This window comes from Macaca thibetana, chromosome 3 (assembly GCF_024542745.1).
Source record: "Macaca thibetana thibetana isolate TM-01 chromosome 3, ASM2454274v1, whole genome shotgun sequence".
Lineage (NCBI taxonomy): Eukaryota > Metazoa > Chordata > Mammalia > Primates > Cercopithecidae > Macaca > Macaca thibetana.
In genome coordinates this window covers 28,120,446-28,139,295 of record NC_065580.1, presented here as the reverse complement: position 1 = coordinate 28,139,295, position 18,850 = coordinate 28,120,446, and the positions used below count along the sequence as shown (strand labels likewise).

The 18,850-nt window shown below is 41.5% G+C and overlaps 1 long non-coding RNA gene across 50 annotated transcripts in view; it reads right to left on the bottom strand.

Annotated features, from left to right (window-relative positions):
- LOC126949729 (uncharacterized) overlaps positions 1–18,850 on the bottom strand; it is a 201,003-nt gene that overhangs the window by 65,335 nt on the left and 116,818 nt on the right. For all 50 annotated transcript variants that reach the window (XR_007723927.1, XR_007723926.1, XR_007723924.1 and 47 more), the window contains exon 4: positions 13,930–13,986. This is a non-coding gene — a long non-coding RNA (uncharacterized LOC126949729). The remainder of the gene's footprint in view (positions 1–13,929; positions 13,987–18,850) is intronic.

Genomic DNA, 18,850 nt, shown 5'->3' with positions numbered 1-18,850 from the left:
GTGGTCTCGATCTCCTGACCTCGTGATCCGCCTGCCTCGGCCTCCCAAAGTGCTGGGATTACAGGCATGAGCCACCGCACCCGGCTGAGAATTTTTTTTTTTTTTAATTGGGAAGCTGAATGGCTTATGGGGCAGGGGATGGGAATCAAGGGTAGGAATGCAGCCTGAGCTAGTGTCATGCATTAATGTCATATGCTCATGGTTAATATGAAAACTGTATCGACCCAGGAAAAAATAATGTGAACAGCCTTCTAAACAGTAGCATTTTGTTTGTTGAAGCAATCTGGCAGAAGCCTCTCTAGAATACAGGAATTAGGGGAGTTGTTCTCTGAGTTGAATAAAGGTACACGCAGCTTAGAAGGACAGGGAACTTCTCAGGGAGCAAGTACTGTTAGAGAAGGAAGTAGTTGTAGTTTTAAAAATTATCCCATAAAAACCTTCATTGTCATTGAGGCAAAGAGTGGGCCTCTCTCTTCCTTTCCTATCTGTACACATGGCAGGCTGCCCTCAATCTAGCAGAGTGGAAAAATAGTGTGAACTGGGTATGAGTAGGTTTTGCTTTCCACTACATTTTGCTAAGACAAATACTTTCCAAGCTGGGTATTTAAAAACAAAAAAGATTGAGGTTTAACATTCATTTTTCAAAATTATGAAACATCTGTTGAATAAGTACTACTTATTTGTCAGTAAAAGGTTTGTTCTTTAATAGCTCTGTGGCCTTGTGCAATTCTCATCAGTTTGGAGACTCAGCTGCCTCGTCTGCAAATTGAAAAGCTTAAGGTAGATGTCCTCTAATCTTCCTCCCTTCTCCAAATTTAAATGGTTAATTATTTTGTGACTTTATTTTCTCCTCCAAATATCCTTGATCTAAGTCTTCCACAAATTTCACTTTAAAAGGAGGGTGAAGGGTGTGCGCTGGCTCACACCTGTAAGCCCAGCACTTAGAGAGGCCAAGGCAGGCGGATGGTTTGAGTCCAGGAGTTTGAGACCAGCCCGCACAACATGGCAAAACCCTGTCTCTACAAAAAATACAAAGAAATTAGTCGGGCATGGTGATGCATATCTGTAACCACAGCTACTTCGGAGGCTGAGCTGGGAGGATCACCTGAGCCTGGGTGGTTGAGGCTGCAGTGAGCTGAGTTGTGATGGTGCCACTGCCCTCCAGCCTGGGTGACAGAGTGAGACTCTGTCTCAAAAAAAAAAAAAAAAAAAAAAAAAAAAAAAAAAAAAACGTGGAGGGGGCAGGGGCTGGAAATAGTGAAGGAGGGAAGGAGAACTTGCCAAGACCGATTCAAGTGTTAACTGCTTGCTCTGTCCTGGAGTACACAGTTTTAAGAATAGGCTTATGAATTTCAATTTCCAATGGAAATAAAATTAACTATGTAGTAATTTTAATTTGGGGGCAGTATTTGGAACATATCTTAAATTATAAGGAGATTTCTCTTTTTCACAAATGCATACTAAGCTATTCCAGATCCAATGCCAGCAGCTATTCACTCTCAAAAACAAAGAATCTAAAACAAAAAACCTAAACAAGAAAATAACTTACAGTGAAAAGAAAGCTTTTGATTACCCATGCTAATGTTCCGATTCATTAAGGTAGTAAACTGAAAATTGATTACAGGTATGTATTTATTTGCTCCCTCCACCAGAGATGCTGGATTTATTTTTTCCAATTATTATTATTTTTACAGAACATTTTATTTTATTGTGGTAAGAACACTTAATGTGAGATCTACCCTCTCAACAAAATTTTAAGTGCACAATATGGTATTGTTAACTACAGGCCCAGTGCTGTATAGTGAACTTCTAGAACTTATTCATCTTGTATAACTGAACATGTACACTCATTGAACAGCAACTCCTCATTTCCCTCTCTTCCAAGCCCCTGGCAACCATCATTCTATTCTGTTTCTATGAGTTTGATTATTTTTGATGCCTCACAGAAGTGGAATCATGCAGTATTTGTCCTTCTGAGACTGGTTTATTTCACTTAGTAGAAAGCCTCCAGGCTCATTCATGTTGTCGCATGTGGCAGATGTCCTTTTTTTAATGCTGGATAGTATTCCATTGTATGTATATACCACATTTTCTTTATCCATTCATCCATCAATGAATGTTTAAGTTGTTTCCATATCTTGGTTATTGTGAATAATGCTCAATGAATGGGAGAATGTTAATATCTCTTCAAGATCCTGATTTCAGTTATTTTGGATATATACTCGAAAGTGAGATTGCTGGGTCCCATGTGCAATAGTATCAAAAAGAATAAAATGCTTAGGAATAAACTTAACCAAAGAGATAAAATATCTCTACATTGAGAACTACATAAAATTAATAAAAGAAACTGAAGAAAACACAAATAAAGGGGAAGAAAGCCCATGTTCATGGATTGAAAGAGCTACTACTGGTAAAATATCCATATTATCCAAAGCAATCTGCAGACAATGCAATCCCTACTAAAATCCTAATGGTATTTTCCACAAAAATTTTAAAAAATCCTAAAATTCATATGGAACAACAAAGGACTCCAAATAGTCAAAAACAAACGAGAAAGAAGAACAAATTTGGAGGCATCATACTTCCTGATTTCTAAATGTATTACAAATTTACAGTAATTTTAACAGTACAGAAATGGCATTAAAACAGATTTATAGACCAATGGAACAGAATATAGAGCCCAGAAATAAACCCATACACATACACAGTCAACTGATCTTTGGCAAGGGTACCAAGAATACACATCAGGGAAGGATAATCTCTTCCACAAATGGTGCTCAGAAAACTGAATATCTACATGCAACATAATCAAATTGGTTCTTGTTATGGTTTGGATCTGTATCCCCACCCAAATCTCATGTCGAACTGTAATCCTAAATGTTAGAGGTGGGGCCTGGTGGAAGGCAGGGGGCAGATTTCCCTCTTGGTGCTGTTCTCATGATAGTGAGAGAGTGAGTTCTGGTGAGATCTGCTTATTTAAAAGTGTGTGGCACCTCCCTCCCCAACTCTCGCTCTGTATCTTGGCCATGTGAGATGTACCTGTTTTCATTCTGACTTCTGCCATGATGGTAAGTTTCCTAAGGCCTTCCCAGAAGCAGAAGCTGCTATGCTTCCTGTACAGCCTGCAGAACTGTGAGCCAATTAAACCTCCTTTCTTTATAAATTTCCCAGTCTCAGGTATTTCTTTATAGCAGTTCAAGAATGAACTAATACAGAAAATTAGTACCAAGAAAAGGGACATTGCTATAATGATACCTGAAAATGTGGAAGCAGCTTTGAAACTGAGTAACAGGCAGAGGTTGGAACAGTTTGGAGGGCTCAGAAGAAAACAGGAAGATGAGGGAAAAGTTTGGAACTTCCTAGAGACTTGTTGAATTGTTGTGACCAAAATGCTGATAGTGATATGGACAATGAAGTCCAGGCTGAAGACGTCTCAGGTGAAAATGGGAAACTTACTGAGAACTGGAGTAAAGCTATGCTTTAGCAAACAGCCTGGCTGCAATGTGCCCTTTTGTTCTATGGATCTGAGGAACTTTGAACTTGAAAGTGATGATTTAGGGTATCTGATGGAAGAAATTTCTGAAAAGCAAAGTATTCAAGACATGGCCTGGCTGCTCACATGCTAAGCAAAGAAATGACCTGTAATTTGAACTTTTTTATAAAAGAAAAGCAGAGTTTCCAAAGTTTGGAAAATTTGCATCCTGGCCATGTGGCAGAAAAGAAAAGCCCATTGTCAGGAGAGCAATTCAAGCTAAAAGAAAGACAAGTGCTAATAGCCAAGACAATGGGGAAAAGGCCTCAACAGTATTTCAGAGAACTTCATGGCAGCCCCTCTCATCACAGGCCCAGAGGCCTAGGAAGACCGAAAGGTTTTGTGGGTCAGGCCCAGGGCCCAGCTGCCCTGCACAGCCATGAGAACTGCGCCCTGCATCCCAGCAGCTCCAGCTCCACCCATGGCTCAACGGGGTCCAGGTACAGCTCAGGCCACTGCTCCAGAGGATGTAAGCCACAAGCCTTGGCAGCTTCCGTGTGGTGTTAAGCCTGTGGGTGCACAGAGTGCAAGAGTGAATGAGGCTCAGGAGCCTCTGCCTAGATTACAGAGGATATATAGAAAAGCCTGGATGTCCAGGCAGAAGTCTGCTGCAGGGATACAGCCCTTATAGAGAGCCTCCATTAGGGCAGTGTGGAGGGGAAATGTAAGACTGGAGCCCCTACACAGTGTCCCCACTGGGGTACTGCCTAGTGGAGCTGTGAGAAGAGGGCCACTGTCCTCCAGACCCCAAAATGGTAGATCCACTGGCAGCTTGCACCCCGCACCTGGAAAAGCCATATACATTCAACACCAGCCCTTGAGAGCAGCCACTGGGGCTGAATCCTGCAAAGCCACAGGGGCAGAGCTGCCCAAGGCCTTGTGAGCCCACCCCTTGCATCACTGTGTCCTGAATGTGGAACTTAGAGTCAAAGGAGATTATTCTGGAGCTTTAAGATTTAATGACTGCCCTGCTGGGTTTCAGACTTGCATGGGGCCTGTAGCCCCTTTCTTTGGGCCAATTTCTCCCTTTTGGAATGGAAGTATTTACTCAATGCCTGTATCTCCATTGTATCTTGAAAATAACTTGTTTTTTTGTTTTCCAGGCTCATGATCAGAAGAGACTTGGCTTGTCTCAGATGAGACTTTGGATTTTTGAGGTCATGCTGGAAAAAAGTCAAGACTTTGAGGAACTGTTGGGAAAGCATGATTGGGTTTTGCAAAATGAGAAGGACATGAGATTTGGGAGGGGTCAGGGATGGAATCATATGCTTTGGATCTGTGTCCCCACCCCAAATCTCATGTTGAAATATAATCCACAGTGTTGGAGGTAGGATCTGGTGGGAGGCGACTGGATCATGGGGGTGGATTTCCCCCTTGGTGCTGTTCTCGTAATAGTAACTGAGTTCTCGTGAGGTCTGGTCATTTAACGGCCTGTGGCACTCCTCTGTCACCACTGCTCTTTCTTCTGCTCCAACCGTGTAAGACATGCCTGCTTTCCCTTTGACTTCTGCCACAATTGTAAGTTTCCTGAGGCCTCCCCAGAAGCAGAAGCCACCGTGTTTCCTGTACAGCCTCCAGAACCGTGAGCCACAACTACATTAGATGAGGTCTGTATTAGTCTGTTCTTGCATTGCTGTAAAGAAATACCTGAGATGGGGTAATTTATAACAAGCTTCTTATTTATAAATTACCCCATCTCAGGTATTTCTTTAAAGCTGTACAAGAACAGACAAATACAGACCTTATCTTACACCATACAGAAAACCAACTCAAAATGGATTAATGATTTTTTTTTTGAGACATAGTCTCACTGTCACCCAGTCTAGAGCACAGTGGCATGATCTCGGCTCACTGCAACCTCCATCTCCTGGGTTCAAGCAATTCTCATGCCTCAGCCACCTGAGTAGCTAGGATCACAGGCAGCCACCACTGTGTCTGGCTAATTTTTTATTTTTTCAATTTTTTTTTTTGTATTTTTAGTAGAGACAGGGTTTCACCATGTTGGCCAGGCTGGTCTCAAACTCCTAAACTCAAGTGATCCACCCACCTTGGCCTGCCAAAGTGCTGGGATTACAGGCGTGAGCCACCGCACCTGGCTGGTTTAATGATTTAAATATAAGACCTGAATCTATAAAACTCCTAAGAGAAAACACAGGGGAAAGCTTCATGACACTGGTCTAGGCAATGATTTCATGAATATGACACCGAAGCACAGGCAATGAAAGCAAAAATACACAAAAATACACAGGTGGGATGACATCAAGCTGAAAAGCTCTGTACAGCAAAGGAAAAAAAATCAACCAAGTGAAAGGGAACCTATGGAATGGGAGAAAATATTAGCAAACCACATATCTGGTAAAGAGTTAATATCTAAAATATATAATGAACTCCTACAACTCAACAGCAAACAAGCCAAACAACAGCAGCAAAATAACTTGATTTAAAAATGGGCAAAGACATTTAAAAATGAATAGACTTTTTTGTCTTTTTTTTTTTTTTTTTTTTTGAGACAACGTCTCATTCCATCACCCAGGCTGGAGTGTAGTGGTACAATCTTGGCTCACTGCAACCTCCGCCTCCCAGGTTCAAGCAATTCTCATGCCTCAGCCTCCTGAGTAGCTGGAATTACAGGCGTGCGCCTCCACGCCCAGCTAATTTTTGTATTTTTAGTAGAGATGGGGTTTTGGTATGTTGCCCAGGCTGGTCTCGAACTCCTGGCCTCAAGTGATATACCCACCTCGGCCTCCCAAAGTGTTGGGATTACAGGCATGAGCCACCGCACCCAGCCTTGAATAGACTTTTGTTGTTGTTGTTGTTGTTTTTGAGACGAAGTTTCATTCTTGTCACCCAGGCGGGAGTACAATGGTGTGACCTCTGCTCACTGCAGCCCCCGCTTCCCAGGTTCAAGTGATTCTCCTGCCTCAGTCTCCCAAGTAGCTGGGATTACAAGCGTGACCCACCACACCTGGCTAATTTTTGTATTTTTAGTAGAGACCTTGTTTCACCCCATTGGCCAGGCTGGTCTTGAATTCTTGACCTCAAGTGATCCACCCGCGTTGGCCTCCCAAAGTGCTGGAATTACAGGCGTGAGCCACTGCGCCCAGCAGAATAGACATTTTTTAAAAAGCATACAAATGGCCTTCGGGTATATGAAAAGGTGCTCAACATCACTAATCTTAAGAGAAATGCAAATCAAAATCTTAACATATCACCTCACACCTTTTAGGATGCCTATTAGAAAAACAAAAACAAAAGATAAATAGTGGTGGGATATGGAGAAACTGGAACCCTTTTACATTATTGGTGAGAATGTAAAATGCAGCTGTTACGGAAAACAGCATGGAGGTTCTTCCAGAAATAAAAAATTGCTACCATATGATCCAGCAATTCCATTTCTGTATATATTTTTTCCCAATCATTGGTGTAGGAATAACTGAAATACTAATGTGGGTGCATAATGTTGATTATACATATTTCAAGTGGGAATGCTATATTTTATTTTATTTTATTATTTTATGTTTTGAGACACTCTGCCACCCCAGCTGGAATGTAGTGGCGCGGTCTCAGCTCACTGCAACTTCTGCCTCCCAGGTTCACGCAATTCTCCTGCCTCAGCCTCCTAAGCTGGGATTACAGGCACGGGCCATTATGCCTGGCTAATTTTTGTATTTTTAGTAGAGACAGGGTTTCACCATGTTGGCCAGGCTGGTCTTGAACTCCTGACCTCAGGTGATCCACTTGCCTCAGCCTCCGAAAGTGGTGGGATTACAGGTTTGAGCCACCACACCTGGCTCTACTTTGATTTTTTTTTTAATTACACTATTCTGTCTCTGAGGACTAAACAATACACTGTAAATTGCAAGTGTTTTCTTAAAAACTTTTAACATCAAAAATATTGTTTCAAACTTAGAAAAACTTGAGTTATTTTAATACTATTATAACCTAGTTGTATTTTCCTTGTAATGCCATCACTGCTAATCAACCACGTAAAACCAAAAGCTTTTTAAAGCTGTAAATATTGCTGACATATTATTTTCAGCCAATTAGCACAATATTCTAATGAGATTATCATCATTGATTCCCAACAGGGGTAGGTAATGGTGTTCATTCATACACTAATCTAACTTTGTCTTTCTTATAGCATGCACATCCTATAAAACTGGAATGATAGTACCTGTAGTATTTACCCTTATGTTTTTCAGTCAGTGCTTGGCATATGGGAAATACTCGCAAAATGTTACTAACATGATTGTTTTCTTTGCTGTGTAAGTTACACCAGAAAAACATAAAATAGATCAACATTCCTTAACTATAAGAAACACAACTAAAAGAATTTACTGAGTATGCTGTCTTTTCTTTGCATGTGGCAACAATAGTAGCTACTCTGTATGTATTGGTACATTATTTCATAGCAACACAAGAACACTTTGACTTTGGCATTGTTAAGCATTGAAGTTCAAAACTAGCAACCCATAACACACTCACTGTTCAATATCTTGTGTTTTTTTCTTTATTCACACATTTAAAAGAAGTGCTTAGCTACCTCTGAGCACTTAGAGGTAAGATGGTGACCTCTTACACTTTTCATGATCAACCTGGGTGTCTTGAAAAAAGAAATAATAGTTTCTATTTTCACTTCCCAAAAAAATGGGAAAAATATAAAACATTTTTTAAAATACATGTTTTTCTTCTTGTTTGGGATTACTAAACTCAAAAACAGTATTTTACGTCCCCAAATACTGCTTAAATTTCTATCATAATTTATCCCCGTGGATCATCAATAGTCTTTTTCTCAAGCCTACCATTCTCTGAAGCCACTACAATCTTGTCCTATGACACTTAGCTTTAGCTTTTGAAATGGAGTAGAGAAGAGACAAAAGCTTATGAACGGAAGCCACAGCAGGGGCAAGAATTTAGCCTCCTTTTCTGTACATTCTCAAAGTGGTTGGCTACAGGGACTAAAATACACTTTCTGGGGCTTTTCTACTGGATTCCAGTCGTGTACCATGTACTAGGAGTAAATAAGGAAAACAGTAATCAGGAAACAGGCTGGAATTCACTCTTAGAATTTCTTCCAAATGACAACCACCAAAATCTAGTTACAGACTCGTTTTATGATGTCTTTTTTTAAATTGGGGATTCCAATGAAGTGGTTTTGAAGTATTTAATTGAAATCTCTTTAATACCACTTCCCAAGCACCTGACTCTGCCTCTGCTGAGATAATACTTTGAGCTCATCAACCAAGAATGCAATGGGGGAAAAAAATACCCATTGCTAACCCAAGTTTTAGTGTAGCTTATAAAATTACGTGGAAGAAATAATCAGAGAGGCATGAGAACAAGTAGTAGGGTGTTTCAAAAGGCAAAAGGAAAGAGAATGAAAAGAATTCAGTTCAAACGCAAATGCGAGATCAACGTTGGAGCAGTTTCAGGACACTGGTGACGTCGGGCTATAGCACGTTGCTACCTTGGGAAAGGCAGAAAGAGTATGTCTTTGTGGCCCTTATACAGGAGCTGCTTATTTAGTTTTCCCAAGACAGGATTTTTCATTAGCTCTCTACGATTATTCTCTTTTTTGTTTTTCCTCAATTTATAGAGGGATCTAGATGACCTACTAGTCTAACCCCTCAGGCATTTTCCTAGGATTGGCTTTCAGCTGCTTCTAAATGATGTGACTGCCAGGAAAGTACTACTGCATCACCTCGGGCCTTTCTAGACGCTTTTCTAGGAAGAGATGATGCACCAATTGTTTCCTAACCCAAATGCTATAAATGCACAAGACTGTAGAATACTGGACTGGTTGGCCAGGTGCGGTGGCTCACGCCTGTAATCCCAGCACTTTGGAAGCTGAGGTAGGCGGATCACGAGGTCAGGAGTTTGAGACCAGCCTGGCCAAGATGGTGAAACCCTGTCTCTACTAAAAATACAAAAAATTAGCCAGGCGTGGTGGCGGGCGCCTGTAATGCCAGCTACTCGGGAGGCTGAGGCAGGAGAATTGCTTGAACCCGGGAAGTGAAGGTTGCAGTGAGCCAAGATTGCACCATTGCACTCCAGCCCAGGCAACAATACGAGACTCCATCTCAAAAAAAAAAAAAAAAAAAAAAAAAAAGAATACTGGACTGGTTTAATTATTCTTCAAGGTAAATGGTAAGTCAAAGAAGAATGAACGTATTTGAGGAACAGATGTCCAAAGCAGGATTCGTGTCCTCTAATGTAAGGCTAAGAATAAAACAGAAAATTTTTATTATTGTGTGGGTTCTATTTAATGAAAAAAACACATTATAAATCATTAAAAATAATCTTAGAAAATTAAAAAAGAAAAATCAAAATGAAATCCTAGAGAGTGACTTTTTCAAATAATTCTGACAGATCCACTGCGGCATCCACCAGCCTTCAAAGTCTGCTTTATTATCTTCTCACAATCCTTTCAAACTCTAGCTACTACAAAACAAAGTAATCCAAATTGTGCTATGTGCTTTACAAATAATTGTAAACGGCTCATGCCTGTAATCCCAGCACTTTGGGAGGCCGAGGCGGGCGGATCACAAGGTCAAGAGATCGACACCATCCTGGCTAACACGGTGAAACCCCATCTGTATCAAAAATACAAAAAAATTAGCCGGGCGAGGTGGCGGGCGCCTGTAGTCCCAGCTACTCGTGAGGCTGAGGCAGGAGAATGGCATGAACCTAGGAGGCGGAGCTTGCAGTGAGCCGAGATCACGCCACTGCACTCCAGCCTGGGTGACAGAGTGAGACTCCATCTCAAAAAAATAAAAAATAAAATAAAATAAAATTGTAAATAATTAAAAATAATTGTAAAATAAAGGAATACGTTAATCTATAATACTAATATTCGGCTAAATTTTTGGTGACTCTGCTATTTTCAAGGATATAGAAAGGCTTCATTAATCATAACTGAAATCAGGACATAGTCAAAGAATCAAACGAGCAGCTTCAGCTTGGCTTCAATAACAAAACATTTAGAAACGTCTACAACTACCAACTATTCCAGTGAGATCTTTTCAAAGCAGGAAACTGGGATACAGTATCTTGTGTACTGCATATTAGCTTTAGAAATAGCCCTCAAAGATAGGTGCATATTGGTTCAGTTTTGTTTAAAAGAACATTTTTGCACATTATAATCTGTAAAATGTGTCATATTTATGGAGAAATCTTAGGTGTATGTACATAATTGCAATTCCTTTATAAACTTGCATCTGAAATCAGTGAGAAGTTTGCTAAGACAAGGATAGTACAGAATCACTGTGATAATCTAACTAGAGTTTCAAGGTAAAGAAGCAATAGATTTTAAATTTTGTATTTTTCCAGCACTAGCTTTATAGCTAGCACCAATCATACCTCTCATAGAAGAAACTAAGCTGCAAACCTATAGCAGTTAAAAATTAAGTTATTCTACCATTTGATACAGCCATCCCACTACTGGGTATACACCACCCCAAAATTAAATCATTATATAAAAAGATACCTGTAGTCATATGTTTATCACAGCACTATTCACTATAGCAAAGTTATGGAACCAATGTAAGTGTCCATCAACTGATGACTAAATGAAAAAAATGTGGTCATATATATAATGGAATACTACCCAGCCATAAAAAATGAAATAATGTCTTCTACAGCAACATGGATGGAACTAGAGGTCATTATTTTAAGCAAAAAAAAAAAATTCAGAAGTAAGAAGTCAAATACTACATGTTCTCAATGATAAGTGGAGCTAAATATGTGTGCACGTGGACATAGAGTGTGGAATAACAGTCACTGGAGACTTGGAAGGGTGAGAGAGTGGGAGGGGGTTGGCATGAGAAATTACTTAATGGGTACAATGTACACTATTCAGGTGATGGTTACATTAAAAGCTCAGACTTCACTACTACACAGTATATCCATGTAGCAAATCTGCACTTGTACCTTTTAAATTTATACAAATAAAAAAAATAGGTTCTCATTTATCTTGGAAGAGTGAATTATTTCCAAAAGTTTTAAACGGATCCAAACCTCTACTTAACTGTCATTTTGCAGTCTCATTAGAAAATACGTGAAGGTGAGGACTCAGGTTTTACCATGAAATCCTTTTCTCCTACTAGATTGCAGCTCCTTAAACTGGGTTATAATGTGTGACTACATTTCAGTTAATTAGATGTTGAGCTAAATGCTAAAAATGTTTGAAGAGATTAGGTAGATGACTTCGACACATTCCAGTACACAAGCTCACCTGCACTGCACTGTGTACACTGCACTGTGTACTGCAACTCTAAAAGTTTAAGGTACTAAAAAATGACAGGGTAATGAACTTCAGCATAGAAAAACAATGCAATACTACACTTAGGCCAGTAGATGTCTCTCTACAACCCATAGCACCAACCGAGAGATAACCAGGTATCTAACAGCACAGAAGGACTGATCTTATTCAAAATGGTAAACAAAAGGATTCTTAGGTTTTGATCAGGAGAAGAATGTTTAAGTTCAGACAGAAAGTTGAGGGAACAGTAGGTGAGAAAATAGAAACAGAAGCTTATTACAAAAGGAAGGAGAGCGCTTGGCACATAAAGAATAAAGTTAAAGCAGGTTCGAGGCATTTTCAGGGGTAAAAAAAAAAAGAAAAGCTGGACAAGTTAGAGAAGAATATCGGGAGAAAAGCAAGAAACCATGCATCCCTACCATAGCACTGAAATACTGCAAGTTTGTCAAAGGACAACCAAATAGCAGGTTAAGAAATCCACTTTGCCGATGATGATGAACATTTAAAAGAGAGAAAAAGGAAAAAGAAAAGTGATAGAATATAAAAAATTCTATCCCAGCTTGCACATAGTAAAGGTCTTACTTCAGGAAACCACATACCCACATGTACAAATATGTGTGCTGGGCCCTAAGGTAACAGGTATTCCCTCCTGGGGGTTCAATTAAAAAGGTCTGAAAGCCATGGAGATGTTCAGTGCACCCCCAGTGCCCCACCTCTCCCTCATGCTAATAATGCCAGCTGCAAGACCTCCAAAACAGAAACGTAACTGTCAAAGGTAATATCCCAAAATCCCCGAAGGGAGACATGGTAAAACATACATCATATTTAAAATTAATTATGTAAATTATGAAGCAGAAGTCAGGGCTGAGGAAGATGCAACATGAATGCCATGAGAGAAAAATCTAACTACCAGATGCGACTCTCAGCCCCATCTGTGGCATCTTTTCCCACCCTGAATAAAGGTATGACACCCTGGATAAAGGGGCTGAAGGGGAGCTGGCAGGAGAGACAGCAAGGCTGGGGACGAGGCAGATGGCAGGACCTACAGCATCTATCTGGGCAGGAACTGGTGAAGATCCAGAAAGATGGGAGTGGAGTGAGCAGAAAGATAATCCATTGAACGTCAAATCCCATCACCAAGTAGAGGACTGGACACGTAATATGCCCCTTATTAACGTTTGCTGAAGGTGTCAGTAGGTCTCAGCAATGCCAACAGTTTGATTACAATTACAGGAAGTTAGTGCCTAAGCAGGCATGATAGTTTGGAGCTTCTTATTCCAAGGATATCACCTGCCATCATCAGAAAATGGGAGTGCTGTGCTGCTTTTAACTCCATCCTCACCATCTTTAGTAACTGTCAGCCATTTCAGTAGCCACCTGGAAGCTACGCTATGCTCCCCGGGAACTACGTCTTCAAGAATTTTAAAGAAGTTTGTTCGGTTTCAAACTGGAAACCAATCTGACCCTTGGAAGGTCAAAGACAAAAATGAATGGGTGCTCAAGGACACAGGGTGCTCAAAGATGAAGACGTTTCAAAGAGGTTGGTTTTAAGGTACGTTTCTCAGAGCCACGACAACAGGCTTTACAGAGGCCATGTCAGAACTTACCAATGATGTTCACACTTGCTTTAGGAGGAGAGTTTGCTTTTGTTGGGTATTTTTGGTTTGTATAACTGGTTTATTTGGGGCTTACGTACATTTAAAAGAACTTAGTAACAGCAAACACCTATGTACTGTTTACTATGTGCCATGTACTATTCTAGGCATTTCCAAATATTAACTTATTTATTTATTTATTTATTTATTTTTTTTTTTTTTTTTTGAGACGGAGTCTCGCTCTGTCGCCCAGGCTGGAGTGCAGTGGCGCGATCTCGGCTCACTGCAAGCTCCGCCTCCTGGGTTTACGCCATTCTCCTGCCTCAGCCTCCTGAGTAGCTGGGACTACAGGCGCCCGCCACCGCGCCCGGCTAATTTTTTGTATTTTTAGTAGAGACGGGGTTTCACCGTGGTCTCGATCTCCTGACCTTGTGATCCGCCCGCCTCGGCCTCCCAAAGTGCTGGGATTACAGGCGTGAGCCACCGCGCCCGGCCTATTAACTTATTTAATAAATGTATATACAACTACTCATCTCAGTTACCTGTTCAGTGGTTTATTCTGTTTCACTAAAAGTATCACTGCTTCTTCCATTTTCCTCCTGCAAAATAGGAGGAAAATATCATTAGAGAATAGGTACAAATGCACACAAAATGTTTTACATTATTATTTGCTATTTTCCAGACTCAGAGTGCCAAAAAGGCTTCATTGAACTTTAGCCAATTATTTCAGCTGCCTAATTTTACTGAGTTCCTAAATAGAATCTTAAGAAAACATAATTACTACATACACAGATAATAAGAGATTTGAAAAACAAATAACTTGTGGCTTCAAAAGAAATTAAGGTGACACAATAAAAAGATGCACAGGGAAACAACTTAGAATAAGACGCTCCTGGACTCTGAATCCTTCTACATTTGATATGCCTTTTCAAACCACACTCCTTCAAGTTCTTTTTCAGGTGGTCACTATGTTTCCTCACTACGTGAAATAATTGCTGTTCTAAAGATAGAAACAATTGGTGGATTTGGTTTTGAAGATTTACTTAAAATTTTAAAAAAATAATGGAAAGCATTTGTCAAAAAAAGAGGTTATTCCCCAGAAAAGGTAATTGTTCATAATCTCTGGCAGGTGACATTTACCTTTGGGAACTCATGAGTGTCTAGGTTCTGTCCCTGAAATCTCTGGCTCCAAACGTCTCTCTAAGGTACCAGAGATGATCACATTGATCAATACCGATTCATGCTAACAAAGCTCTTAAGAGACTGATAAGGCCCAAATGGTGAAGTATTCACTTATAATGAAAAATGCAATTGTCAGATATCCTGGACACTTGCTCCATCCAGTTTGGAAGCCAGTAAATCCTAGGCATAGGCACCTCACAGGCAGGCAAAGATTAGGGCAAATTAACGGCAGATTGCTCAGTGAGCATATCGGAGCAGTCACCACCTAGATGCCAATGGCCTCCAAAACAATCTCTAGCCAAGCATTATCCTACCTTCACCACCACCACCATCCTAGTCCAGGCTGCCATTGTTCTTTGTCCTGGACAAACACAAAACACTTCCTGCTGTTTTCCCAGCTTCCACACTTCCTCCCTTCCAATTCATTATGCACGTGTCCAGAGTAAACCCTTTGTTTGTTTTGGAGACAGGGTCCCCCTGTCAGTCAGGCTGGAGTGCAGTACTACAATCATAGCTCACTGTAGCCTCAAACTCGAGGGCTCAAGCGATCCTCCCACCTCAGCCTCCCAAGTTGCTGAGATAAGGTACAAGTGTGCACTACGATGCCCACTCATTTTTTATTTTTTGTAGGTCTTGCTATGTTGCCCAGGCTAGCCTGGAACTCCCGGCCTCAAGTGATCCTCCTGCCTCAGCTTCCCGAGATGCTGGGCTATAGGTATGAGCCACCATGCCTGGCACAAAAGAAACCTTTTAAAATAGAAAACAGATCGTGGCTGAGCCCTGCCTAAACCCCCGCTTTAGTGCTCTGCATTGGTCTATGATAAACGTAGGGGATGACTCTTGGCCCTGCTGCGGCCCTGCCCGCTCCATGCACCACTCTCCCTTGTCATCCTCTCACTTCAGCCACGCTGGTCTCCTTTCACTCCTATGAATAAACGAGATCCATCAACACCTCAGAGGTTTTGCACACCTTATTTTCTCTCCTTGAAAATTAACGCACACATTCTGCCCTCCCTCCCCCGACATACATGCCTACCCAGGAACCTGTGCGTTCTCACTCCAGTTACATGATCCCACGACTAGGACAAATTCCCCTATGCTAAGCTCCCAGGACACCTTGACCTTCTCCACCAGAGCACTTGAACAGTTTGTAACTACATGTAACTACGCATTACGCATTTATTTAATTTAGATCCCTCTCTCTCACTAGACTATAAGAAGCTCCATGAGGGTGGACACTGAGCTCATTTTATTAGTATGTTCCCTGGCAGTGACTACTCAACAGATATGTTCTTGAATGAATGGTGGCTTTGGGCTTTCAGAATCTATTGCCAAATTGATTCCAAAAACAGGGACACGGGGCTCTGCTGAAGGGGCTCCATCCCCCACATTGTGCGCCCCCACCACTGGGTCACCAGTAATTCGATGGGCATTGTCTACATTCACTTCTGTAAATTTTTGTGTCCTACACTTCCATGGCCAAAATAAATCTTCAGATCTTAAAAAAGAAATAGCACAAAGTTCAAGACACATTTGGGTAGCAACCCAGCAGAGAGGACTCACAGCAGTGGGTTACTAAGAAACACTATAAACAAAAAGGAAAACAAATTTCAGCCAAAGGAAGTCCTTGGTGAAACAACCCTGACGAGTGGATACACATACACACACAGACCAAAGCAGTGGCTCTCAGAGGAGGGTGCGTGAGATCCTGGGTTTGCTGCGGGATGCCACCACAACCAGGGGGCAACAGCAAGGCAATGTGAGATCCTAGGAGGAGGCCCCACTCCCTGCCCCTCCCATCGCCAGGGCCTGCCCCGCATGCTTGGCACACAGGAGACCCAGCGTGCACTGAGTGTGGTGCTCTCCCATTTGCCTAACAAACCAACAATTAATGGGCATTTCCTAACTCACTGCATAGAGTGTTTTAAGTGGCTCACAGTTGTGGTTGATTTTTATACGACGTTCTAACATTTCAATCTTCTTATGTGATAGAACAAAACCGGTGGGAAGAAACCTCATAATACATTTGGCTCTAAATTCATATCTAGTTATGGGGTTAAAGAGGGTCAATTTCATTCACCCTTTCAAAATTGTGTGCACTGCAAATAGTGTGCACCTCATTCCAGGTGGTGTGGATAGGCACTGAACGAAACAAAAGGCCTTTTCAAGAAGTTAACATTCTGGAAGGAGACTGACAATAAATACTAAAGTAAAAGATAAAACCCATCAGATGACAATACGTGGTATGAAGAAAAGCAAAGCAAGAGAGGGTGACAGAGACTGTGTGTGTGTTAGGGGTAGGGGGTGGGAGTCAACATTTAAATAGGGCGTTCAAGGAAAGTCTCCCTGAGAAACTGCCGTATGAGCAAAGATCTGAAGACTGTGGAGAAGAGACCCATGCAGACATCTTGGGAAGGGCAGTTCCAGACAGAGGAACCAGCAAGTGCAAAGGGCCTGAGGCTGAAGCACGGCCTGTCTTGGGGCATATGAGGGAACAGTAATAGGAGGTGAGATCCTAGATGTGAGCAAGGGGTTTCACAGTCCAGCACTAAAGACTGTTGGCTTTGATTCTGAGAGCCACGGAATTCAACTGAGGTGATGCATGCAGCACCCTGCCCCATGGAATGCTGGAGAGGGGCAGCGACGTGATCTGGCTGTGTTGAGAATAAACTGAAAAGAAGGCAAGGAGGCAGCTAGGCCAGTGACCAGGCTACTGGGACAATGCAGCTAGGAGAGGACAAGGGCTTGGACTAGGTGCGCCAGCACAGGTGCTGAAACAGAGTTGTTGGGGTCTTCGCAGAGCTTGAAGCAAAGGCCCTGGAGCTAACTCTCACTTCCCTAAGGGCTGATCTTAGCGATCTTAATGCTCTTCTCACTAACCACGCTTTTTGTTTTAATTAGTACTTTTAGAAAAGAAAATTTAGTGGGTTTTAATCTGCTACAGAAGTAATAGATGATCAGGCTGGGCATGTTGACTCACGCCTGTAATCCCAGGACTTTGGGAGGCTGAGGCAGGTGGATCACCTGAGGTCAGGAACTCAAGACCAGCCTGGCCAACATGCTGAAACTCTGTTTCTACTAAAAATGCAAAAATTAGCCAGATGTGGTGGTGTACCCTTGTAATCCCAGCTGCTCAGGAGGCTGAGGTGGGAGCATTGCTTGAACCCAGGAGGCAGAGGCTGCAACAAGCTGAGATCGCGCCACCGCACTCCAGCATGGGCAACAGAGCGAGACCCTGTCTCAAAAAAAAAAAAAAAAAAAAAAAGTAATAGATGATCTTTATAGAGAGTGCAAAAGGTCAAGCAAATCAAACTTTTGCATCACATTATAAAAGAACTTAACATACAAGTGCTTCTTATACTGGTCACCACCATATATTAGCATTTTAAATCTACTGTGAAAAGAAGAGACTTCTCCCCTAGGTGAGCAGAAAGATCATTCCATACACATGACCATGGCAGTTAACGACTCTGTGTAACAAAAGGTTTTCCACTTGAAGACCTATTGATATACAGCAGGACAAACACCAAAGAGAAGTACTGTATCCTTAAAACCAAGCTTAGGTCAGTATGGGCTAACCCTGAAATGTTTCAGCTGCGCCAGTTTGAGATCGATGAAGAAATGTTTGGCCCATCACTCACAAAACCACACTTTGCTGCACGAAGACTTTCTCTCAGAGACACATATGATGATAATATAATGTAAAGTAAAATTTAGACATGGCGAAATTCTTTAAAAATGAAATAAAGTACCCTTTTTAGTCTCTGCATTGTTGATTAACACGGGACTTAAAAAAAGGGGGGGGGGAAGCTCAGTGTGCAGAACTGTCGTCATGGAAACCATCCTACTCCAGGGCAGGGGAGCAGCTCTTCATGACTCTCATCTGTTTGGGAGACAAAGCCACGTCCTCCCCTAATCAGAACATTGCTGTTTAGTCAAACATGATGACTTGGCCTGGTGTGTAGCTGCAAACAAAATTAAACTGTGATTCTCAACATTTGACTCTTATGGCTGATATGCCATATTTGTTTAGCTTCTCTTGAACAGAGCTACCAACAGATCAGTCACTCATGGTGACTCAGGGAATATCAATTGTCCACTAGAGCAGAGCTTTTCAAACTCCCAGGTGCACAGGAGCTGCCTGCAAGCCTGTTAAAAAGCAGATTCTTATATAGATAACTCTTATGACAATATTGCCTGTGCTATAACATACGTCTCTCAACTCTTCTGAGCTATTTTAGTTCATCCTAATTCATTTTTATTAACATTTTTCAGACACGT